At 37.8% G+C, this 27,747-nt stretch overlaps 2 pseudogenes; both read left to right on the top strand.

Annotated features, from left to right (window-relative positions):
- Positions 1–4,214: 4,214 nt before the first annotated feature.
- On the top strand, positions 4,215–5,151 carry LOC124100542 (olfactory receptor 7D4-like; annotated as a pseudogene).
- A 5,909-nt stretch (positions 5,152–11,060) lies between these two features.
- LOC124100541 (olfactory receptor 7D4-like) lies at positions 11,061–19,692 on the top strand (annotated as a pseudogene).
- Positions 19,693–27,747: the final 8,055 nt, after the last annotated feature.

Raw genomic sequence — 27,747 nt, 5'->3', positions numbered from 1 at the left:
GATGACATGTGCAGAAAGCTCAAGGGCAATGAATTGCCTGAAAAGAAACCAAGAAAGAAATTACAATAACTATAAAATAATAAGTAAAATGGTGTCTAGGAAAGGGGAAAGATCTGTGTTGAAAAGCATAAAACATGGATGAAAAACACGGAAGTGAAAAATAAATGGAGAAATGCTACGTGTTATTGGACTAGAAGAATTAATATTGTTAAAATGTCCCTGATGCCTAAAGTGATTTGCAAGTTTAATGTAATCCCCATCAAAATTCAGATTATATTTTTCAATGCAATAGAAAAATATTTAAATGCTCTTAAAAAACCACAATCACCAAAGCAACCTGGGGTCAAAGGAATGAAATTGGAAGTCTAATCACATCACTTGATTTCAACAATAATACAAAGCCTTGGTAACTTTAAAAATGTAGTATGGTACTGAATAAAAATAGATGCACAGAATAATGGAACAGAGCAGAGGACCCAGAAACAAATCCAGCCATTTATGGCCAACCGATTATTGATAAAGGTTCTTAGAGTACACAATGAAAACAGAAGAGTCTTCAAAAGCTGGTGCTGGGAAAACTTCACAGGAAGAACAAAACTAGACCTGTATACTATAGACAAAAAATCAAACCAAGTGGAGTGAAAACCCGAATTTAAGAACTGAAAGCACAAAGCTCCTAGAAGAAAACAGGGGGAAGGCTCTGTGGCATCCTTCTGTGCTGATTTTAAAATATGACCTCAAAAGCAGTGGCCACAAAAGTGAAAGGAATCCAGTGGGACTATGACAAAATAAAACTCCAACACCCCCAAAGGAAATCAACACATCGAGGAGACAACCTGAAGAATATGAGGGCTCCTTTGCAAACCAGGAATCTGATAAAGGATGAATATCTAAAATCTATAAGAAATGGAAACAACTCAATTGTTAGAAAACAAACAACCCCATTTAAAAATGCAAAAAAAAAAAAAAAGACCTAAGTGAATTTTGCTTAAAAGAAGACATGAAAATGCCAACAGGTCAAGGAAAATGCCAATATCAGTAGGCATCCCAGTAGTGCAAATCAAAACCAATATGAGACAGCGCCTCACACCTGTGACAATGGCTTCATCAAAAGATGAAAGGTGGCTGTTTATGGGATGTGGAGAAAAGGAAAACCCTGCAAGCTGTTGGTGGGGTTATAAATCAGTACAACCAACAAACAAGGTAGCTAGGAATGCAGAGGTCGCTCAGAAAGTTAAACACAGAATTGCTGAATGATGCAACAACTCCACCATGGGATATTTATTCACAGGACATAAATTTAACATGTCAAAAACACATGTGCTTTCCATGTTTATTGAGGCACAATTCATGACAGCCAAGACTGGGAATCAACCTATAAGTCCATCTATGTATACTTAACAGGATAAAGAAAACATGCTGTGTGTGTAGACAGACAGACAGACAGACACACAGGAGGGTCTTTCTCTCTGTCTCTCACACACACACACTGACACACACACGCATGCACGAACGCACACACACAATGGTATTTAGGCATTAAAAAAGGAAATCCTGTCATTTATGAGAACGTGGATGAATCTGGAGGATATTATATTAAGAAAGATAAACCAGGGACAGGAAGGTCACTACTCACTCATGGAATTTTAAAAACTTGATCTCGGTAGAAAACTAGAGCAGTTGGGGGTGGTGTTGGGGGAGAAATACTGGTCACAGGAGACAAAAGTCCAGTTAGACAGGAAGAGTAAGTTCAAGAGAAGTGCTCTCGTGTGGTGACACTAGCTAATGATTTGTATTTTTGAAAAATTTGGAATGGATATTAAATGACTCACCACAAAATGACACCAATATGAGGTAATGTATATGTTAATTTCTTAGATTTAACAGTTTTTCAGTGTGTGATGCTTCTAAACAGAAGGTCGTACACAATAAACACCATCCTGTCCATTAAAAATTATGAAATTCAAAAACAACAAAAATAATTAAGAAGAAAGAAAGGATGGAATTCTTTCCGCTCATAACATTGTTGACCCCAATGATCCATTCAATCTCCAAAGACAATTTAAGGGAGACGCCATAGGAAGTTCCTAGGATTGTGTCCTGGTAGAAATTCCTCCTTCCTTAGGGGGCACCTTGTGACTCTCTAACCTGACCAAAATCAGTGAGTTTGCCCTTGGAGGAAATCATCTCTTAACTGATTGGGCATAGATAAAGACAAAATTGAAAAATTTCCATTCTGCTATCTCCTTCATACTCCAAGGGAGCAGAATTATTTGGATCTGGAGAGACAATAGAACAATCTAGTTAATTAGGAGCTCTGATAATTCCACACTTGAGACGACAGAAACCTTAAACATGGCCCTGTTGGTCTTCACCTGTGATTCTCAGATGCAGCCTCCTTGAAAACCCAAGTGGGCTTCCCTGGGAGAGAGAGGGTGGAGAAGAGAAAGCATCAGTCTTATCCCTCAGAGCTGGTGGGTCACAGTGAGGCTAGGGAGCAAGGAGGGGCCGTGGGGAGGACCTGGATCCTGGGCTCTGCTCCAGAATCAGGAAACTGGGATGTTCCAGACTTACCTACTCTTTGAAGCTGTAATCCCTGCACCTTGAAGGAATTTTAGCCATTACCTGAGCTATTTTAACACAAAACATACCTACCCAAGAGCAGAAAGAACAAGAACACTCTCACATAAGCATTGTGTTTGAGTTTAATTGCACTGCAGTATTATTTTCTCCTCCTATCTATGTGGTCCATATTCTTATTCCTCATGTTGGAAGAGTTCACCAGGCAGGCATTCTCTGAAAGTAGGAGCCATGTGGATCTCCATTAATTAGGAATGCTGTACAGTGATCCTAAGGTAATAAGTATTATAATTTGGGGGTGTGTATTTTTATTTTTTAAATTTTGTTGCATTTTAATTAATTTATTTATTAATTTTTGTTTTCAGGGACACTTAACCACTGAGCCACACCTCCAGTCCTTCTTATTTTTTTTATTTTGAGAAAGGGTCTCACTAAGCTGCTCAGGGCCTTGCTAAGCTGCTGAGGCTGGCTTCGAGCCTGTGATCCTCCTGCGTCAGCTGCCTGAGCCACTGGCAAGATAGGTGTGTGCCACTATCCCTGGCAGATTTGTTGTATCTATGATGATCATAATTTCATCCTGATGGCTGCCTGACTTAAGGGGATGCTGCTAAATGATATCCATGCAGGAAAAATGTTTTGTGATGTTAAGAATAGAAGTTCACATTTAAGTATTCATCAAATGTCTCAGGAACCACAATATAACAATTATATCATCATGTCATTACATTTCTTTATTGGTCCTATCATGTAGGAAATATTTACTACTACTACTGGAGAGATAATGCATTAATAACTAATAGAATTTAGATGACTTTCTCAAGGTCATAAATAATAAGATGGATAGGCAAAAATCTACTCCAGGAAGTCCGACTCAAGAACTCAAGAATTTTGCAAATCAAGCTCTATTCTGCTTGTCGGGAGAGCTACTTATCCAAAACAATGATCATAAAGTAGAATAATAAAAATAATAACAACAGGTATCACTTATTCAGAATTCTACTGAATAGGAATTTTTAAATTTAAAAACAAGTAATAATAATAATAATAATAATAATAATAATAATAATATCTTTAGTTTAAAATAGGTAGTGACTTAGCAATCACAGCATTAGGAATTACTAAGTCATAGAATAAAGATTGTTATTTATTCTAAGTCCAATCATAACACTGTGGACACCAATGATCCATTCAATCTCAAAAGAGACTGAAGTCCATGCTTTATCACTATTATAGAGCTATTTCAATTAAGGAAATGTGGGGATTATCAAGGAAAATATGAAATTTGTTCAAATGTTCTGGTTGGGTCATAACAAATACAAAATTATCTCATGTACTTAAATTTTAAAAAGGGAATTAAAATAGATGAGTAGACGTAAAATGAGAGACTTCTGCTAAATTAAAGAAAGTCTGGGTTGTTATCGACTTGCAAAAGTGAAGTAAGTTACCATTTAGCCACATGAATCACTATGGGAAGGAATCAGGCATGCCAAAGGACGTCCACCTGAGGGTGACATTGTGAAGGGAGGATTACTTGATATCCAGTTGTATTGTTTGTGTTTTTATTTGATTGACTTTTTAACTTTGCTTGTTTGTTTTTAACTTTTGTTGATTTCTCAAGGGGAATAGACAGCTTCATGGAAGTGGAGAACCACACAGTCCTATCACAGTTCCTCCTCCTGGGACTGTCAGAGGATCCAGACGTGCAGCTCAACCTGTTTGGCCTCTTCCTGTCCATGTACCTGGTCACAGTGCTTGGGAACCTGTTCATCATCCTGGCAATCTGCTCTGAACTCCACCTCCACACCCCTAGGTACTTCTTCCTCTCCATCCTGTCCTTTGTGAACATCTGTTTCACCTCCACCATGGTCCCTAAGATGCTGGTGAATATCCAGGCACAGAGGAAAGACGTATCTTACACAGAGTGCCTCATTCACATGTATTTTTAATGTTTTTTGCTGAAATGGATAATTTCCTACTGACCGTGATGGCCTATGACTGCTTTGTGGCCATCTGCCACCCCCTGAACTACACGGTCATCATGAACCCTCACTTCTGTGTCCTCCTGGTTCTGACGTGTTGGCTCATCATCTTCTGCAGTTCCCTGCTTCACATTCTACTGATGAAGAGGCTGAGCTTCTCTGTAGGCACTGAAATCCCACATTTCTTCTGTGAATTAGCACAGGTTCTCAAGGTGGCCAGTTCTGATACCCTCATCAATAACATCATCTTGCTTGTAGCAACAGCACCCCTCTGCATGTTTCCCGTCACTGGGATCCTCTTCTCCTAGTCTCAGATTGTCTCCTCTTAATGAACATGTCCTCCTCTGTGGGAAAATCTAAGGAATTTTCCGCCTGTGGGTCCCACCTCTGTGTGGTATCTATGTTCTATGGAACGGCACTTGGGGTTTACCTCAGTTCTGCTGTGACCCATTCTTCCAAGAAGAGCACAGTCATTTCAGTGATGTACACTGTGGTCACCCCCATGCTGAACCCCTTCATCTATAGCCTGAGGAACAAGGATGTGAAGGGGGCCCTGGAGAGACTCCTCATCAGAGCAGCCTCTGGCCCTTGAGGGACATTGACCTCAGAACTAGGATGCTTGGGTCTCTGAGGCAAAGGCTGTGAGTTTACATAGCATGACTCTTTTCTCCCCTGAAAAACATGCTTCTTCATATTTCCATTCCAGAAGCACTTTTGACTTTGCTTCTATAAGAGTTTGTATTGGTTTCTCCTCAACCACTTCATCAGTACATCCTTTGTAAGTTTTCTCCCCCCAGATGTCTTTAATCTATGGGGTCCTTAATCTAAAGCTGCCTTCTACTTGGGTCAGATTTGTCTTGAGCATCCTAATTTAATGTTTAAAGCCCTTATCATGGCACATGCCGACACTCATTGCACCACCATTTTCCTTTTGAATGTGATCTTCTTCACCTTAAAGGGCTTAACCTCCTCTTCTTCCTGAAGGAACTGGTATGAAATCATATAACAGTCAAAAGAAAATGATTATCATCTCATGACTGTGGTTGTCACCTGACTTGTGTGACTTTATTCATTCTGAAAAGATTTCTTTGAGACATTTTCTGTCTTTCACATAGTTTCTGAATGAAAGAGACTTGGATTAGAATGGAGTATTTGGTGAAACTGAGTACAGACTTCTGACTTTGTTGTGCTACCTTTTGTTACAACAGTGATTAGATTTTAGACAAGGAACCTGGAATCTGGGAATCTTTGAAAGCTGGCTTGGTCCTATGAATCATGATGATAAAATGCCTAGGAGAACACTGAGATATTGCTTCATTCTTTGTGATCCCCTGTTTTTTCCTTTCTTCCATATTTCCTTCCTTCCCACATTGCTTCTTTTCTTCATTCCTTTTGGCTGTTTTACTGATTAATGTTAGTTATCTCTTCTTCCTTTTCATGACTAATATTTCAGTGTAAGTATGCACCACAAATTGTTTATCCATTTATCCAATGATGACCATTGGGGTAAATTCCTTGGTTAAGTTCTTAAGAATAGGGATCCTGTGGATAGCATGCACACATATTTGTTTGAGTACAGGTAAGTGTTGCATAATGACATTTCAGATAATGGCAGACCCCATATATGTATGACAGTGGTCCCGTTGCATGATATTACCCCCAAATTTTGTATCCATCTGAGTTTTTGTGAGAACACCTCATGTTTGTACAGAACATAAATGTCCTTATAATGTCTTTCTCAGATCTATCCTCATTGTTAAGTTAAGCAACAAGTGACTGTACTGTTTTTAAATAATTTGGCCAATGTATGTATAAGTAGGACCATTGGGTCACATGATAATTGGGTATTTAACTTTTTGAGGAATTGTCAGACTCTTTTTAATATTACCTGGTACATTTTATATTCTAATGTTTAAAGATCCGATTTCATCATATCCTTGCCCACACCTGTTATTTTCATTTTATAAACCAAATAGCTCCTAATGTGTTCTCAAGTGCTGTCTCATTCTACCTTTAATTTCCATTTTCCTGTGATGTATTAGCATCATTCTAGAAGTTTGTTGGAAGTTTACATATTGTCAGTGGAAAAACTTCTTTTCAAGTCTTCTCATTTTGTAATTATATGATTTATGCTTGTATTTCTGACCTATAATTTCTTTTTTCTGGACACTTGATCTGGATAAGTGTTTTGTAATTATTTCCCAATTATTTTGGGGGGGGGGAATTTCAATATACATATCTTTTGGTATGTGATAGATAAAACCAGATCAAATACAATGGGACAAACTTTTGAGTACAATATCAATAGTCATGATCTATATAATATTTATACAATATGTTGCACAGAAAATGAAGAATACACATGGTCTTATTGTATCATGTTTTCTACTGCAATTAAAAAAACTACAAAACACTGTTGAGAGGAACTAAACAAAACTTAAAGAGGAGATTTGGTGAGAAATAAGGGCATATATATTATAGGTATAGAATATTGTCTAGCCTTTGGTAATAACTCAACAAATGTTAACTGATTTTAGTATTTCCAAATAAAATTCTTTTATATGTTTAATGTTTTTTATTAGAGTATTATAGTTATATGTCATAGTGAATTTTATTCCGACATACAAGCATGGAATATAAATAGCTCCTGTTCAGTTCCCACTACTTCCTTTTCCCTTCCCCCCCTTCCCCTTCCTCTACTCCTGGTCTTTCTTCTCTTTATTCATTTATTTTGTGAATTGGTGCTTCTTAGATACACATAAAAGGTGTAATTCACTGTGATATATTCATATGCACATATATTTCCACATATGCATACACACACATATACACAGTATAACTTGGTCAATTTTATTCCACTTCCTCCCTTTTTCCATCCTTCCTCTCTCCCTCTCAAATCCCTTCCTCTACTCCACTGATCTTTCTATTTTTATGGGATTCCCCTTTTTTCTTTATCGTATTCTAACTTCCACATATGAAAGAAAGCATTCAACATTGACTGTCTGAGGCTGGCTTACTTTACTTACCACGATGTTCTCCATTTCCATCCACTTACCAACAAATGTCATAATTTCATTATTCTTTAGGGCTGATTAGAACGTCATTGTGTATGTATACTGCAATTTCTTTATCCACCCATCTGTGGGTAGCTACCCGGACTGGCTCCATAACTTGGTTGTTGTGAATTGTGATGCTGTAAACACTGATGTAGCTGTGTCCCTATAGTTTGCTGATTTTAGGATCTTTGAGATATATGCCAAAGATTGGAACAGCTGGGTATGTTGTTTCATTCCCAGTTGTGTGAGGAATCTCTATACTGCTTTCCAGAGTGGCTGTACTAATTTCCAGCCCCACCACCAATGTGTGAGTGTACTTTTTCTACAAATCTTTGCCATCCTTTGTTATTATTTATGTTTGGGGTGATTACCATTCTAACTGGAATGACACGCAATCTGTGTAGTTTTTATTTGTATTTTTCTGACTGCTAGAGATATTAAACATTTTTGCACACATTTTTTGGTCATTTGTCTTTCTTATTTTGTGATGTGTCTGTTCTTTTGCCCATTTTAATTAGTTTATGCTTTTTTTTTGGAGTTAAGTTGTTTGAATTATTTATATATTCTAGTTATTAATCCCTAGTTAGAAAAATACCTGGCAAAGAGTTTATCCGTTTATCCTCTATGTAGGCTCTTTCTTCACACTCCTAATTGTTTCCTTGGCTGAGCAAAAAACTTTTTAACTTGATGCCATTCCACTTAATCATTCCTAGTTTTATTTCTTGGGCTTTAGGGGTCTTGCCTGGTATAGTCAATGCCTGTGGCATTATGTTGGAATGCTGACCCTATGTTTTCTTCCAGTAGTTGCAGAGTTTCTGGTCAAATTTCCAGGTCTTTTGTTACTTTGATGTGACTTTTATGCAAGGTGAAAGATAGGGATCTGGTTCCATTCTTCTGCATATGCATATCCAAGTTCCTAGCGCCATATTTTAAAAAGGCTATCTTTTTAAAAAATTTATATATGATAGCAGAATGTGTTACAATTCTTATTACACATATAGAGCACAACTTTTCATATCTCTGGTTGTATACAATGTATATTCATACTAATTCATGTCTTCAAACATGTCCTTTGGGTAATAATGATCATCACTTTCCACCATCATTTCTAACCCTATGCCTTTTCCCTTCCCCTCCAACCCCTCTTCCTAGAGTTCATCTATTCCTCCCATGCTCCCTCTCCCTATCCCACTATGAATCCGCCTCCTTATATCAGAAAAAAAACATTCGGCATTTGGTTATTTGAGATTGGCTAACTTCACTTAGCATTATCTTCTCTAACTCCACCCATCTACCTGAAAATGCCATGATTTTATTCTCTTTTATTGCTGGGTAATATTCCATTGTGTATATACACCACATTTTTTTTATCCATTCATCTACTAAAGGGCATCTAGGTTGGTTCCACAGTTTAGCTATTGTGAATTGTGCTGCTATAAACATTGATGTGGCTGTGTCCCTGTAGTATGCTGTTTTTCAGTCCTTTGTGTATAAACCTAGGAGAGGGATAGTTGGATCAAATGGTGGTTCCATTCCCAATTTTCCAAGAAATCTCCATAGTGCTTTCCATATTGGCTGTACCAGTTTGCAGTCCACCAGCAGTGTATGAGTGTACCTTTTTTCCCACATCCTTTCCAACACTTACTGTTGTTTGTATGCATAATAGTTACTGTTCTGACTGGAGTGAGATGCAATCTTAGAGTGGTTTTGATTTGTGTTTCTCTAATTGCTAACAATGATGAACATTAAAAAGGCTGTATTTAAACATATGTTTTGACACCTTTCTCAAGTATCAGATGCCTGTATATATATCTTCTATTCTATTCCATTGGTCTTTATGTCTATTTTAGTGCCAGTTCTATACTATTTTTCTTACTATAACTCTGTAGCATAATTTGAGATCAGGTATTATGATGCCTTCAGCATCACTCTTCTTGGTCAATATTGCTTTGTCTATTCTGTATGAGAGTTTTCCATTTTTTCAAGTATATAATTTATTGATATTAACTATACTCATCATGATGTACAATATAACTTTTGTGGGTATTTTGGGGTTTGTTTGTTTGTTTTGGTATTGGAGATTTAACCTAGTATGTGCTCTTCTATGCCTGGCTCATTTCTCTTACCATAATGTCATACATGTTCACCCAAGTAGAAGATAATGACAGGTTTTCCTTCTTCTTATTCCTGGTCATGTATGTTTGTGATGATGAATGCTTAGGTTGATTCTACACCTTGCTTATTGTGAATAATGCTATCATGATAATGGGATTGAACACATATTTTGAACACTGAATTTGGGTAATTTGGATATGTACACAGTAGGGAAATTGCTAGATCATATGGCAGTACTGTAATATTTGGGGGGAACCTCCATACTTTTTTTCTATTTTCTCCAACAGTGTTCAGAAGTATCCCTCTTCTCTATACACTCATCATCACTTCTTCTGTGTTTATAATAAGACAAATTCTAACAGGTGAGAAGTGATAGCTCATTGTGATTTTAAATTAATTACCCTGGTGATGAAAGAAAATGAGCATTTTTTTTCATATACTTGTTGGCTATTGCCTTCTTTTGAGAAATGTCTATTCAGGTCCCATGTCCACTTTAAATAAAGTTATTTATTCTCTTATTAGTATGTTCCACGTAACTTGAATATTCACCTATTGTCCAATAAATAGCCTCCAAATAAATTCTCCTATTCCATAGGTTGTTTCTTCACTCATTGGATTATTTCTTTACTGTATAAACCACTATGTATTGGTTTCTCACACATTAGAACGGTTGTGATTAAATTGTTAAAGATAAAAGGTAATTATTGAAGAGGACATGGGGGATGGAAATACTTGTATATCATGGGTGGGAATATTAATTAGTAAAATTATAAATTAGTAAAACTATAAATTACTACAATACTACAGAAAACAATAAGAAGTTCGTTCAGAAAAGTAAAAATAGAACTACCATATGATCCACTGATCCCAGGAAAAAGTATATGCCTGAAGAAATAAAATCAGTATCTTTTGGTATTTTCACACCATGTTTTGATCCAATAACAACAGCCAAGCTGTAAAATCCACATGAATATCCATCAACAAATGAGGGGATGAAGAAAATGTGGCATGCATATGTAATAAAATACTATTCCAGCATGAATTAAAAGAAATGTTATGGGGCTGGGGCTATAGCTCAGCAGTAGAGCACTTGCCTCACATGTGTGAGGCACTGGTTCGATCCTCAGCACCACATAAAAATAAATAAATAAATAAAATTGAGGCATTGTGTCTAACTTAAATTGAAAAGTAACTATTTTTTAAAATATGTGCACACTTTAAGCATATACAATTTAATCTATCATTTTAGAAATAAATAAATCTGAAAATAATTAGGACAAGTAATCACCAAGAAAGGACTTCTTTGCCTCAACAACATGGTGCACACAAAATGGTCCATGAAACTTCCAGTGCTTGTTTCAGGAGAGGTAAGTCACAGAGAGACGGTTCCTGGTGCTACAAGCACAAGGACAGGGTCCCTAGAGGATCCAGGTTCCAGGTTCTTGATGTGAGCAAAGAATTGAGTGAAGCGAGAGGTTGGCAGGGAGACAGGGGTTACTGAGAGCAAAGGAGAACACTCTGGGAGAGCTGGGGGCTGAGCTGCCAGGTAACTCCAGGCCCAGGTCACACAGTGGAGCTGGCTTTTGTTGGGCTGTGCTGGTTCTCCCCCTTCTCCCCTGGTGGATCTGGGATTGACTGGCATCTATATAATTTCTTTACTGCTGCCCATGCATAAGTTTCTTCCCCCCCAGCCCAGCAAATGCACAGGGGGAAGCAATCTGCAATGCTAATGACATGTTAACTAGCAACAAGTTCACTTAATTTGAGAACTTGGTCTACTGTGTATCTCCAAGATTGGGGACTTTCCCTTCATGGTCTCAAATTCCCCTGGTGGAAGTCTAGCTTCCTCCTTTGAACTACAAGATGATCCAGTGTCCCCTCATAGGAAGGAGCTTGAGGTGGGGTGTTGTGAGGGCCTGGGAGGAACCCAGAGCCCTAAGCGGGAGATCTCTTCCCACCCTTATCTCCCACCTAACACTGGGATGTGCTCCTTCTGGACATGAGACTTCTCTTTGAGAACTTCTGGTGACTTTCAATTCAAACCAGAAAGGGAAACAGTTTCTCCTTAGAGAAAATAATGCTATCTCATCCCAGTGCTTCCTACATAGTAAAGAAATCGAATGAAACTTTTCCATTCTGCTATCCTCTTTATACCCCAAGAGAGCTGTAATGTTTAGAGACCAGAAAGACAATAGCACAATTTATCTAATCAGGAGCTCTGAGAATTCAGCACTTGAGATGTCCAAGGTTTAAACCTGCTCCTGATGCTCCTCAGCTACAGTTCTCTGATCCAGCCTCAGTCAAAACCCAAGTGGTCTTTCTTGGGACAGAAGGAAAGGATCAGGGACAGCCGTCTGAGAGAGTTGGTGTGCCCCAGTGAGGCTGGTAGAGTCAGAAGGAAAGCCAAGGAGGACGTGGGCACTGAGGACTGTCTCTATGAGGAACACTCTAGAAATGACCCTGTTTTACTCAGTTTTTGAATCTGTAGTCCCTGTACCTTGAAGGAGCTTTAGCTTTCATTGACACCTCTCTCCCAGTTTATGTTCTGTCTCCTTCTCTTTAGAATCTAGAGCATGTTTCCCATCAGAGATAGATTCTGGAGAGTCTCCTGTTCTTCTCCACTCTTTCCCATAAACTGTGGTCTCTTGTCAGGGTTCCTGAGTCTAATTGTTTAATTCTTGATTGTGCCCCAGAGATCTATCATGCAGAAGGCATTGTCTATTTTGTTTCTAATTTAATTGGACTCTTCTGTTCTATTCCCTATTTTTATGCTCAGATTTGTTTTACTCATCATCCTTCCTGTAGCTTCATACTGAGGTGGTCATTTCATCTCTGTGTCCATAACAGCACCTACCAGTAACATGATTATTTCTGCCTTTTGACACTCACTTCAAGTTCTGCTTCTCGTGTTAACAGTCCCTTGAAATACTCTGGAAAATTTGAACTTGGAGGAGAATGCATTGTCCTGTCCGAGTACTTAACACAACTGGTAAAGTGTTTTAATGAAGCTGGTCCTCTTGATTGTGGTTGGAAAATAACTTCTGTTTATTGGGTTAGGAAATGGCCCTTGTTTTCTCTATTTACTGACAGGATCATCCCTGGCCCTCATCTCAGTGATGACAGTTACATTCTTTTGAACTGCATTTTTATTATGATTATAATTTATATTCATTTCCTATTTTTTTCTGATGAATTATGTTAACCAACATCCTTATGTGACTGGGCTTTCCTTCCTACTACTGATATTAACTGTTAGTTATCTGTTTGATTTTTAAAATCATTACTATGGTCTGCAAATTATCCTTAAACCCAATGTTGTTTACATACATAGGCAGGTGAAATTCTTGAGGATTCTTTTTACAATATAGTTGATTTTTTAGCCTCAACTGTTGTTACACATGGAAACTGTGGTTTGATTTCTTTATCACCCACAAGATGACAGGACCCATGTGAGTCCCTTAACCTAATTAGCACTCTCAGGCACTCACAATAACCACCCTTTGTCTATTGAGTGGAATGTAAACATTGATCTGTGAGAATTAAATTTGATTTTTATTTTTCTAGGGTGACTCTGTTATCTTATCCCAATGCATCTGGGTATTGTCCACGAGCTCTGCTGCTCTGCATACTCGTCTCCCCACTGGAGAGCACGATTGGTCACCTGAACACTCTCACCTGGCCTTAAGTTTGGTTTTAATGGCAGTGTCCTTCTGTTTCCTCCTTTTATCTGTGTAGTCTACAAGCTTTTTCCTCTTCTAGGAAGAACTCACAGAGCAGGAATTCTCTGAAAGAAGCAGCCACGGGGATTACCATTAATTAGAAGTGCTGCTTGAAGTCAGCAGAGGTAACCTACCTGCTGTATTTATGATCATCCGAATCCTCAGAATGCTGGCTTTGGTGGCTGCCAGAGCCTAAAAGGGAAATTGATAAATGAGAGCCTTGAGGACAGATTTGTTGAGATGCTATAAATAAAACCCCACACGTGTGATTATGTCACAGGAACTACATTAGGAAAAGTACCAGCACCTTCTCATCTGATTTTGCTCTTAAATACTCCTGTTAGATAATATTTAATATTCCTACTGTAGAGTTTAGTATTTGTGTCAAAGAGAATTGAAATAAATTTCTAAAAGTCACACAGATGAAAAAATGAGTGAACCTAAATTTGTTCTAGGAAGTCTGACTCAAAAACTCAATTTCTAAGTCATACTCTCATGCTATAATTTGGAGCTGCATATGTCTAACATAATTATCACATAAGAGGAGTACAATAATAGCATTAACAGTAGTAAGTTGTTTATCGAGATCTCACTATATAAAAAGGCATATCAAATTTGTTTGCTTAGATAAATTCACATAGATAAGGGAATAAAACCAGTAAGAAGATGATGAGACTTATTGATAATTTTTTTAAATGCTGGTCAGTGATATACATTTAAAATGGACACAGACTACCCCTTGTCTCAGTGAATCAGTGTGATGAGAAACTCTCCTGGAGAGTGAAGGATGTCTATCCAAGGGTGATATTGTAGAGCAGACACTTCCAGAGTGGCTTTTGCTGTGTTTTGAACTCAGCATGTGTCTTTTTCTTAAGCAGAAAAACCAGTGACTTGGAAGCAGAAAACCACACAGGACTATTGGAATTTGTCCTCCTGGGCCTTTTTGACGATGCACAACCATGGCTCTTTTGCTTTGGAATCTCCCTGTCTGTGTACCTGGTCACGCTGCTTGGGAACCTGCTCATCTTCCTGTCAGCTCTGACTCTCGCTTCCTGGATATTCTCACATGTTTATTAGTATGTGCACAGATCTCCAGTCTAGGGCAGATTGTGCATATGATGCTCCTAGAACATTATTGCACTTTGAGGTGTCATAGTCACACTCGTTTGTGTAGCTGCACTCTGATGTTTGCACAGCGTCAACATGCCTAAAGATGCATTTGACAGTTGTCCAGCAGGGCGTGGCTGTGATACTTTCAATATTTTAGTTAATACATCTATGAATAGAACTGCTAGATATTATGGTAATTGTGTTTAACCTCTCGAGCAATAGCCAAACTGTGTTTCCTCGTCCCTGTCACATTAAATGTTCTCACCACAAAAATGGTAACTGTATAAGGTAATGCTACATTATATTATTTAACAGTTCCATGGTGTATATGTACCTCAAAACATCACATTGAACGCAAGAAATACATAACTCTTTATCTGTCAATTCAACAAAATAAATATGTAAATTGCAAAATTAAGACAAAATTGAAAAAAAGAAAAAGGATCTCTTTGTCTCCTAACATCGTGTACTCTAAAAGATCCATAAAATCTGCAAAGCTATTTCAAGGGATACATATCATAGAGGGATACTTCTTGGGGTGTGTCCTTTTAGGCATTAAACTTTCCTTAGTAGATGCCTTGTGGATTTTCAATCAAATCAAAGAAAAAAGAGTTTCTACTTGAAGGAATTATATTATCTCCCTGTACTGATGCCTATGCAAACACAAATTTAATGGAAACTTACCATTCTACTATCTTCTCTGCACACAGAGGGACATGGATTGTTGGAAGAGATATAGGACTATAACATAATTTATTTAACAAGGAGCTCTGGGAATTCAACCCTTGAGACAGTGGAAACTGTAAACATGCTCCCGTTGCCCCTCAACTCTAATTCTCTGATACCAGCCTCCGTGAAAACTCAGTGGTCTTCCTGGGGAGAGATCATGGAGAGGAGACAGCCTCAGTGACAACCATCGGAGAGAGCTGGTGTGCCTCAGAGAAGCCTGTGGAGTGAGAAGGGAGGAGAGAAAGTGGATCCGGGCTTTGCTTCCAGACCTCTCTTTCTCAGCTTTTATTCAGTTTCCTTCTCTCCTCTTTGGAATCTAGAGCATTTCTCTTTTCAGAATTGGATTCTGGAGAGTTTTCAACTCTTTTCCACTCTCTATTAGAAATTGTAGGCTCCTGTCAGATTTCTTGCATTCAGTTATGTATTTGTTATCTTCTCATCAAAAAACTATTATGCATGAGGTACTATTTTGTTTTAAATTTGAACTTTTGTTTTATTCCTATTTTTCCGGAAAGATTCCATTTGCTCTTAGCCCTTATTACTTCATTACTGTTGTTATCATTTCACCTTCCTGGCTACGATAACATCTACAGACAACAGTTATTTCTGAGGTTCAATCCTCGATCTAATTTACTTTCCTCATATTACCATTCCCTTTAAATGTTCAGGAAAATATCAAAGGATTGAAATCTCAGGAGACTGTCTTGTCATGTTCATGAATTTAACACAAATACTCTAGTGTTTTAATACAAGCTCTCCTGCTGCCTGTGGTTTGCAAACAAACATTCTTTATTGGATTAGAAAAGTATCCTTGATTTCCTTGTTTGCTGACAGCCTCATCCCTGGCATCTAAACACAGTAGTGGATATTAAATTTTACCAAAGTCATCTTTTCTTTTGTTATTATGGTTAAATGCATCTTCATTGTCCTGTTTCTGTGATTAATCATGTTTACAAACACCCGATGTCAAACTGGCTTCCATTTCTAGAACTGATGTCAATTGCTCATGGTGTGTTATTCTTTGTGTGTGTGTGTTGTGTGGCGCTAGAAATTGAACCCAGGGCTTTCACATGTGGGGTAAGTGCTCTACCCCTGAGCTCCATCCCAGATCTTAAAAAGACATATAAAGGCACTTATTTAATTTTACTAGTTTTTGTATAAACGTGGGAATGTGGCAAGCCAGGAGATTCTTTTGATGATAAGGTTGAGATGTTGGTCCTCACATTTATTATACACCCAAGCCTTGTATTTGCCCAGCACCTAAAATGTGACAGACATCAGGTAAGTCCCTGGAAAAACATGTAATAAGCCCAGACTGTGAAACCAGAGGGCTACAAATGATCACAACTTTACCAATATGATGGGGACTCGGGAAGATGGAAGCAGGCTCTGCCTTGGACCACACATGCTGTATCTTCCCCTCCCGCTCTGGGTCACAGAGATGTCGCACATACCCTCCTCTCCAGCAGGGCCCTGCACATTCTGTTCTCCCAGCCTAGAATGCTTCCTCTTTCCTTCCCTCCTCTTATTAGCCATGACCCACCCTTCTTGTGTCAGTCCAAAATTTCCTATGTCAGAGAGATTCTTCAACCCACTTTCCCAGAGTAGCAATCCTTAGTTAATTTTTTTAAAGTTTTTAGGCTATTTTCCTTTTAAGCATTGATAATATTGAGCCTTTTTTCTACCATGGAAATGGTAAACATTTATTTTGTTTGTTTTTTTTTAATTGGTTCTTTCTCGTTATACGTGACAGTAAAATGTATTTTGATGTATTATACATATATGAAGCATAACTTCCTGTTCTTGTGTCTGCACATAATGTGGAGTTACACTGGTTGTGTATTCACATATCCACATAGGAAAGTCATGTCTGATTCATTCTACTGTCTTTCCTATTCCCTTGCCTTTATTCCCCTTTGTCTAATCCAATGAACTTCTCTTCTTTCCTCCTACCCACCTTATTGTGCATTAGCATCAACAGAGAACATTTGGCCTTTGGTTTTGGGGGACTGGCATATTTCACTGAGCATGCTAGACTACAATTCCATCCATTTACAGGAATGCAATAGTCTCACAGTTCTTTATGGCTGAGCAATATTCCATTGTGTATATATACTACATGAAAATATTTATTTTTAAAACTACATTTCTCTTTTAATATTCTCAGGTGGTTCGATATATAGAAACTGTGAACAATGAAATAGAATCTGCCACATACATGTTTTGACAATTAACTTTGCTAATGGTGACACAATGTATATCCACTCAACAGCACAGGTGCATGAGCACTCATAATAGCGTATTTCTTCTATTTTATTTTAATGGTGGTATGTTTTCTCATACCCTACCCCAATATGCAGTCCACATGCTCCCGACTCTTGGAGGAATTCACTGAGCAGCAATTTTCTGAACAAAAGAACCATAGGGATATTCATTAATTAGAAATGCTGTATGAAAGTCAAAAGAGGTAACAGACTTGTTTCATTTATAATGATCTGAATTCCATTCTTGATAGATGTCCCATTTTAATAGTAAAATTGATACATAATAGTGATGAAAGACAAATTTATTTTGATGTTTAGAAAAGACATTTACGTGTATCAAATGCTCATCATATGTTCCAGGAACCACAGTAGAAAAGCCTGTGTGTATCACCTCATTTATTTTAACTTTTCCATTTTACTTTTCACCTCCTATTGCAAAAGTGAAGGATTTTCAGCTCAGAGAGTTCAAGAACATTTCTCAAGGTCATGCAGATGATAAGTTGGTGGACCAATATTTTATGCTCAGAAGTGTGATTCAAGGGAAGAATTTCTAAATCACATTTCTAATCTGGATCTTGGGAGAGTTACATATTCAAAATAATTATCATGGGAAAATATGTCAATGAAAGTATCAATAATTAATAATAACAACTATCATTTCTTGAAATTCTAGTGTGCACAAGGCATTTTAAAACCTTACAACAAATGTAACGATCATCATCATCACAATTTTAGAAAGAAAACAAAACACTGAGAATTATCTTGCACATGCTTGGGAAGTGTCAAGTCATAGGATAAAGGCTTTTTGAGTTCAAAATGCATGCTTAATCACTATTATAGAGCTATTGGAATAAACGTGTGAGGATATCCAAAGAAAAGATATGAAATGTTTTCAATTATTTTGGACAGCTCCAAAGAAGAACTTATGTAGGGCTATCAATTCAAAAGAAAAACCCAAAGTAGTAACCTAATGATAAAAGAGAGATTCATGTTAAAGTAATGAAAATGGGAATAACTATACACACTTAAAATGGAAATGCATTGCCCATTACTTGAATGGACCATTGTCTTTGGCAGGCATCAACAGGGATAAAGGTCCTCCATCCAAGGGTGAAAAGGTAAAGTGACAACTGCCTGAGGTGCCACCTGGGTTTTCTTGGAGCACTGCTATTGCCCCATCTGCAGCAGATACATGAATGACATGGAAGCAGAGAACCACACAGGAGTATCCTAATTCCTCTTCCTGGGCCTCTCAGAGGACCCAGACCTTCAGCCCCTTCTCTTTGGACTGTTCCTGCTAATGTACCTGGTCACAGTGCTTGGGAACCTGCTCATCATCCTGGCCATCAGCTCTAACCCCCACCTCCACGCCCCCATGTACTTCTCCAACCTGTCCTTTGTGGACATCTGTTTCACCTCCACCACGGTCCCTAAGATGCTGGTGAACATCCAGGCACACAGTAAAGACATCTCTTATAGAGGCTGCCTTACTCAGGTGTATTTTTATGATTTTTGCAGGTATGAATAATTTCCTTCTGACCGCAATGGCCTATGACCACTTTGTGGCCATCTGCCACCCCCTGAACTATACGGTCATCATGAACCCCAGCTGTGTGTCCTCTTGGTTCTGACATCTTGGTTCATCATTTTCTGGGTCTCTCTGCTTCATCTTTTACTGATAATGTGTTTGACCTTCTCTGTACACACAGAAATCCCAAATTTCTTCTGTGACCTGCCTCCCCTTCTCAAGGTGTCCAGCTGTGATACCCACATCAACAACATCATCCTGATCATCCTGTATGTGACAACTGCCCTGCTGGGTGTGTTTCCCATCACTGGGATCCTCTACTCTTATTCTCAGATTGTCTCCTCTTTAATGAGGATGTCTTCCAATGGGAGTAAGTATAAAGCCTTTTTCACCTGTGGCTCTCACCTCTGTGTGGTCTCCTTGTACTATGGGACAAGTCTTGTGGAATACCTCAGCTTTATTCTGACCCAATCTTCCCAAGGAAGCACAATTGCCTCAGTGATGTGCACTGTGGTCACCCCCATGCTGAACCCCTTCATCTACAGCCTGAGGAACAAGGATGTGAAGGGAGCCCTGGGGAGACTCCTCAGCAGAGCAGCCTCTTGTCATTAATAAAACACTGACCACGGTGCAAAGTGGACATCGTGCTCCTAAGGCAAATGCTGAGTTTCAACATCTTAGATCTTTTTCTTTCCTAAGACACATGCTTCATTTTTTTATTCAGAGGCAATTGGGAGTGACACTTGTATATATGATTTTGTTTTGTTTCTCCTCAACAACTCTAAGTAATTCCTTTTGGATATTTCTTACTTATATTTAGTCCTTAAAGTTTCATCTTTTATCAATTTGTTGCAACTAATCCTAGTATTTCTACCTTGATGTTTAAAGCACTTATCATATTATGTGCCGACACGGATGGATTACTCAAAATGTATCCTCTTAATGACATAAGTGATATCACTACAAAGAAATGATAAATATTAAGGTAAAGGATATTATCCTGGTTTGATCATCCCACAATGTATGCATGTATCAAATCATCACCTTGTTCTCTCTTCCGTTTTCATGAAATTCCCCCAATCATTCTTTTCCTTTTTTTTTAACCTTTAGCTTCCATAGATGAGAGAAAACCTTCAGCCCTTGAATTTCTGAGTGTAACTTATTTCCCTTAACATAAATTTCTCAAGTTCCACCCATTTTTTCCTGCAAATGACATGATTTCATTCTTCTTTATGGCTCAATAAAACTCTGTTGTCCCTAAATGTCTCATTTTCTTTATCCATTGATCCATTGATGGACACATAGACTGGTTCCATAATTTGTCTATTGTGTGTTAGGCTGCTATAAACAGCCATGTATCACTGAAGTATGATGACTTTAATCCTGAGGAAAGGGACCCAGGGGACAGAAGACAGGAGGGAAAAGAGAAATACTGGGGAATGATATTGGCCAAGTTATATTGCTATACTCTGTGCATGTACAAATATGTAACAATGAATCTCACCATTATGACAATGCTTCAATAAAATATAGAAAAGATCACAATTCTCCCCATAAATGTATATACTTACTATGTGCCCATTAAAATAAAATATAACTGAAAAATTAGCTGTTGATGTTAAGGCTGTTCTCCTTAACTTGATTGTTTTCCTGTTTTCACTGGATGAAATAGAATGAAAATCCTACAGTAGTAAAGGCAAACTGATTGCCATAGAAGAACTGTGCTTATTGCTTGTATATGTATGATGTTTGAAATCTTCAAAACATTTCTCTGAGATATTTTCTGTCATTCACTCCATTCTCAGAAGATACTGAGATTAAGATGGACTATAACCTTGCAAAGGGACACTGAGCTTACACTTCTAACTTGGGCACTACTTTTTATATGACATTGACTAGATTCTCAACTTGGAAGCTGAAAACTATCTTTGAAAGAGAGTTTGATCATTTGGCTCACATTGATATAATGCCCAGGGTGAGTCTGAGATATGGCTATATTCTCTGTTATCCTCCCTCCCTCCCTTCTTTTCTTTTTTCATCCTTCCTCTTTCTAACTATTGCATTGGTCAATGTTCATTTGATTCCTTCCTTCTTTATCATAATATGCTACTATATTATACACAGAAGTATTCAACCATTGGTGAATACTTGGGCGATTTCCATCTTTTGCATATTATGAATAATGCTGCCATTAACATGCATTGATGTTTATTTAAGCATTTGTTTTCAATCATTTAGAGGATTTACTTAGGGGTGAAATTACTGGGCTATATGATGATTATATCTGTAAATTTCTGAGAAATCACCTCATTGTGTTTCTTAGTGGCTGGTATATTTCACATTTATTGCAGGATATCAGATGATAATGTCTTCACATTATTGCCAATATTTGACATTTTCCATTTTTTTAAATAGCCTTCCAGTGGATATGAAATGATATATCATTTGATTTTCACTTCCCTACAACTAATTGAGCATCTTTTCATGAGATTGTTTACAATATGTAGCAATTCATAGACTTTCAGTGGAGAACTATCTTTTCAACCCTTTACTGTTTTGTAATTGCACAGTTTGTATTTCTGTTTTTGACTTGTATGTATTTTGGATACTTGCTCCTTGTTGCAACCCATGCAGCATAAACAAAAGATCTCAAGTAGAGGTGACAGGAGATGGAGAAAAACACAGAGACAAAGAAAACACAGAGATATTTTCAAGTAAAGCTAGGGCCAGGTGGGACATTGCACTCTGATGGAGGAAGAGTGACCTTGAACTAACTCCTCAAGTCTATTATATCAGGTCTCATAATCAGGGAGTTAAACTATAGGGGTATTATAAATTATTCAAGGCTTTCGAGTTATCAAGAAGATTTGTGTGTGTGTGTGTGTGTGCACTAAGAAGTTACAGAACAAGAAACATTTTTTGCCGCTATCCTACTGTTGCAGTGCTAGGAACATCCTGCTATTATCCTGCTGCACCCAGGAAGCCCATTTTCTGGAACAGCTGATAATAATTAGTCAGAGCCCAGTGTCAAAGCTGGTAATATCCTCACCTTTTGGCAAGGAATGTTTCCCAGGCTTGACTTTTGCCAACACAGCAGAATCTGCTCATCCCTTTCCACAGCTTCTTTATGAACTGTATGTTTTAGATACAGCTATTTGCTGTATGTACATATCTACAGATATTTGCTCCAGATATATCAGTAGAGTAGAGGAAAGGGAATGGGGGAGAGAGGAGAAGAGTGAAAGGGAAATACTGGATACTGAATTAGAACAAATTATATTCCATGTTTTTATGTCAAAATGAATCCCAATATTATGTATAATTGAAAATAACTAATAAAAATTATAAAAAAATTGCTTAATTCTGTGTGATATTTTCCACTCTTAAAGTATACAGATTTTTATAATTAACTATAAACATCATAATGTACAATAGATTATGGAGTTATTTCTTCTAACTGAATTTTATTTTTCCTTTCACCAACATCTATCCAATTCCCCACCTTACAACTCCAGTAGCCACCATTTAACTCTGTGTTTTTGTGAGTCAGACATATTAAGATTCCACACATGGTAGGGTGGTGCAGGGTTTGTCTATCTTACCTGGCTCATTTCTCTTAACAGAATTATATATACCTTCTGGGTACAATGTGACATTTTGACACATGAATACGTTATGCAATGATCAAATAAAGGTAATTAAAAATCCATCACTTCAACCATTTATCATTTCTTTGCATGTGAGAACATTCAACGTCTTCCCTTCTAGCTGTTTTGAAATATACATCATTGTCAACTGTAGTCACTTCAGTGTGTTGTAAAACATGAGAAATTATTCCTCCTCTCTAACTGACTGTTCCCACTGACCAACCTCTACCCTCTCCACTACTTCTCCCAGTCTCTGGGAACCATTGTTCTGTACTCTATTTCTGTGAGAATAACTGTTTTAGATTTGTCATATGAATCAGATCATGCAGCCTTTGTCTTTATGTGTCTGGCTTATTTCACAAAATGTAATCTTCAAGGTTCATTAATAATGTTATAAATTACACGATTTCATCATTTCATAGTTTGAGTATCTAATTGTAAACAGTTTGAGGAGATTTGGTACTTGTTCTTCTTTATGCATTTAGTGGAAGTGATTAGTGAAGCCATCAAATCATTTCCTGGTCTTAAAAAAATACCAAATCTATCTTTTTAGTGATTATTGGTCTATTCAAATTATCTTTTTCTCCATAATTCAATCTTGGTAAGTTGTGTTTGTCTAGGAATTTATCCATTTCTTCTAGGCTAAAAAATATGCTGGCATATAATTATTCCTGACAGCCTCCTATGATTTTTGGTCATTCTGTGGTTTGGGGTTTAATGATTCCTTTTTCCTCTCTGATTTTATTCACTTGAGCCTTCTCACTTTGGTCTTTCTTATTCTAGCTAAAGGTTTGTCTAGCAATTCAAAGAGGAAAAATTATTTTCATTTACTCCTGATGCATTGGTTGTTCAAGAGTATGTTTGTTAGTTCTACATATTTGTGAGTTTTCCCAAGATTCTCCTAATTTTTATACCATGGTATAAAAATGTGTATAAAAATTCTTTTAATTTTATACAATTGTGCTCAGAAAAGATACTTAATATAATTCCAACCTTTAAAATCTTGTTAAGGCTCATATGATCATTCCTGGAGACTCCTCGATGTGTCATTGAGAATTATATATAGGCTATTGGATGCAATGATGTGATTCACAGACTTATCTAATGACTGCCACAGTCTGGCTGGGCACAAATGCCGCAGTCTGGCTGGGCACACAATCAGGAGCCACCACACAGCTTGTAGATTCAAACAGCAACTCTTTATTCCCGAACTCACACCAGCCGTCTACAATCACGTTCTGGGGAAATCCATGTTCTCTGCCCAAATCCACCTCCACTGGGCTTCTGTCTCCAAAAAAAAATACTGTCTGAATCCCTGAGAACTCAAGGGGAACTCAGGCAGCAGGATATGCCCTATTCCCAGCAGGAATAATCTTAAACCTGGAACGCCCTAAACCCGATTATCCTAAACCAGGAACACCCTAAACTCGGATCCGCCTTGGTCCTTGAGCAAGGTCACCTACAAGCAATGTCACTGCAAAATGTCCTATTTCCACGAGTCCTTCCACTAAGCAACATGGGGTACGCTGGCAAGGAAATTGTCATACCTACTTGGCTAATGGCTCCCAGCAAATGACCTCTTCTAAGAACAAGTTCAATGCAAAGGGAAGAATTTTTACTCCTAGCCCACACAGTACATAAAAATTGACTCAAATATGGTTTAACAGTTTTAATGTAACAGTGAAAATCATAAACCTCTCAGAGATAAAAAAACAACACCTTCATCACATTAGATTCTAAAACAGATTCTCAGACATGATATTGAGCCCACAAGTAACAAAATACAAAATAGTTATGCTGGACTTAATCAAAGTGAAAAGAAAAATCCATGCCTCAAAACACATCATCAAGATAATGGAGCACATTAGTAGCATAAAATCAGACACAAATAAGAGTGGGAAAGTACAGAGAGCCAAAAACAAGTCCACAAATGTATGGATCAATTAATGGCCAACTGATTTTGACAATTTGACATGGACACACATTGCACAAAAGAGTCTTTTCAGTTAATTATGCTAGCAAAACTGGATATCAGAAAAATGAAATCATCCATACATATAAATCAACTAAAAAATTATACCAATTCAAAATCACATCACACACACACACACACACACAGGCATACTTTAACTCAAAATGAATTAACAATTTAAATGTAAGACCTGAAGCTTGTAAGTACAAGAAAAGAACATAGGAGAAAGCTCCATGATATTTGCTTGGGCAATGATTGTCTTGATATAAACCTCAAAGCACAGGCAGCAGAGCAAACATAGAACAATGATGTTGTATCACACTAAATACCTTCCCCCAAGCAAAAGAAATAATCTCCAGAGTGAGGACACAACTTAAAATTAAGATAAGATATTTGGAAACCATACAATAGATGAGAGGGAAATATCCAAAATAGGATCCTCATATAATTCAATAGTAATAAAACAAATAACTTGATTAAAAGTGGGCAAAGAAAACTAGGAGTGATGGTATACGCCTGTAATTCCAGCAGCTGTGGAGGCTGAGGCAGGAGGATTCCAAGTTCAAGGCCAGCCTCAGCAAATTAGCAAGGCCTTAAGCAATTTGGTGAGATCCTGTCTCAAAATTAAAAAAAAAAAAATTAAAAAGGGCTGGGGATGTGGCTTAGTTGTGAAGCCCCCCACCAAGTTTCAATTCCTAGTACAAAATGAAACAAAAAAAAAAAGCCAAAAAGGGGGGGGGGGAGGGAGGCAAAGAACCTGAATAGACATTTCTCAAAAAAAGGCATAAAATGGTTAATAAGTATACAAAAATGCTCATCATCTTAACCATCAGGATAATGCAAATTCAAACCACAGGAGGAGATGACCCCTCACACATGTTAAAATGGCTATTAACATAAAAGATAACTAGTGCCCTGAGGATGTGGAGAAAGGGGCACCCTGGCACACTATTCATGAAAATGTAAATTTTTATCCATTATGGAAAGTGGTATTGAGATCCCCCCAAAACAAACAAAAAATATAGAGAACTACCATATGATCCAGCAATTCTAAATCCAAATCATCTAAAATCATTTTGCCAAGCACAGCAGCATTATTCACAATGCTCAAGATACAGAATCAACCTCAGTGTCTAGCATCGAATGAATAAATAAGGAAATGTGGTGTGTGTACAAGTTGGAATGCTACTCATGCTTAAAAAGGAGGGACTCCTATCATTAGCTACAACATTGGATGAACCTGTATGATATTATATTAAGAGAAAGAAGCCAATCTAGAAAGACAAACACCATGCAAGCTAACACACATGTGGATTTTTAAAACTAGAGCTCTTCCAAACAGTGAGATGTGGCTCTGGTAACCATGTGATGGGGGATGGGGTAGGCATTGACAAAGCACACAAAATTTCATCTAGACAGGAGGACTACCAACAGAGAGATCTACTGTATATCATGATGCCTGTAGGTAATATCGATAAACTGAACACTGAAAAAACATTAAGACATCATACAGAATGGGGAAACATCTATAAAACACTTAGTTTATCAGGGCCAGTACCAATATTATACATAAAACTTTTCAAGTTTGAAAAAGTATAAAATTACAAAGTGAACAAAAACTTTTTTGCACAGAAGATTTCTACACTACCAATAACCACATGGCCAGTTAATCAGAAGGAAATGAAAACAACACACAATGAGAAAGGTATACTTCACACCCAAGGAGGCTCTGCTTGTGACAGACTTACAATAACAAGTATGGGCAGGGTGTGAATATGTTAGTATTTCCATTAACATTTACGTTAGCATGTAAAATGTGGCAGGGACTCTGAGACAGTCTGGCTGTGGCTCAAAATGTGTAACACACAATTACCACAATATGTAGTAGTTCCACTCCTAGATACACTAACCAAAGTATGGAAAGTAACACAGCCACGCCCTGCTGGACAACCCTGCAATGTATCTTGTGCAAACATTTTAGAGCACACCTACACAAACAAGCACGGCTATGACACCACAAGGTGCTCTCATGCTGTGGGAGCCTCGTCTGCCCTTGACTAGAGGGTTGTTAGGTGGCACATGACTTTGCCAAGACAAATAAACATGCCATGGATATCCACCCAGCACTATGCCAAAGAGCCACAGGGTGAGATCACCCAAAAGCCATCTGTGGATGAATGATAGCTGGTGTACACACACACCAGGACCACACTCAGTCACAGGCAGGGATGGAGTGAGTTGCAGTTGTAGAAATTAAACAACAATAACAAAGAATCAGAAGTGGGGAGACAAGGAAAGAAGGTGGGAGTGGGGAGAGAGAGATAGACAGGAAAAGAGCAGGGATCACAAGCAATGCAGCAGTGACCCGGGTTCCGGGGACACTGGACCACTGGGAGACACATGAAGGATCCCTGCCAAAGGTGCATTCTGGCTCTGGTGGTGACAGTCTAATCATTCTTCTTAGAAGAAGTGGGAAACCAAGAGGAGTGCAGTAATTTCTCTGCCTTTTACTTCAACTCTCAAGGAGACTGAGATCTGTCTTCTTGGAGAGCTGAAGTAAAAGGCAGAGAAAGCTCTGGGAAATACTCTCATGATTGAAGTCACCTGTGTGGAGTGACAAGCAGTCCTCACATGCTAAGTGTTTCATTTTGATGATTTTATTTGCAAACAAAGGATGGAAATCTGTGAAATAAAATTTTGGTAAATAAAATACTTTCAGGAAACCATGTCAATACTTGATACAAGTTGTTTACTTCAAGTGGAAAATCACAGGAATTCTATAAGAAAACATTCTGAGTTTTTAATTACATTGATCTTGTAAAGAAAAAAAAAAGGTTAAAAGAGGAATTCCTCAGGCTGTTTATAAAGGAAAAGTACAAAACAATAAAATGCAAAGTGAGTTCCTTTGTGAACACCAGCAATTATGCACACCTTTTAGAGAGGAAAAGCCAGGATATTAAAATTCACATTTGCCTCAGGGGACATGACATGCTCTTATTTCTGAGGTCCCTGATCCATCACGAACAAGAGGCTACCCTGGTGAGGAGT

This window comes from Marmota monax, unplaced genomic scaffold (genome assembly GCF_021218885.2).
Source record: "Marmota monax isolate L192 unplaced genomic scaffold, Marmota_monax_Labrador192_F-V1.1 WCK01_AAM20220418_F8-fsc00804, whole genome shotgun sequence".
Taxonomy (NCBI): Eukaryota; Metazoa; Chordata; class Mammalia; order Rodentia; family Sciuridae; genus Marmota; species Marmota monax.
The sequence above is the reverse complement of the archived record's forward strand: the minus strand, read 5'-3'. Positions and strand labels throughout refer to the sequence as shown.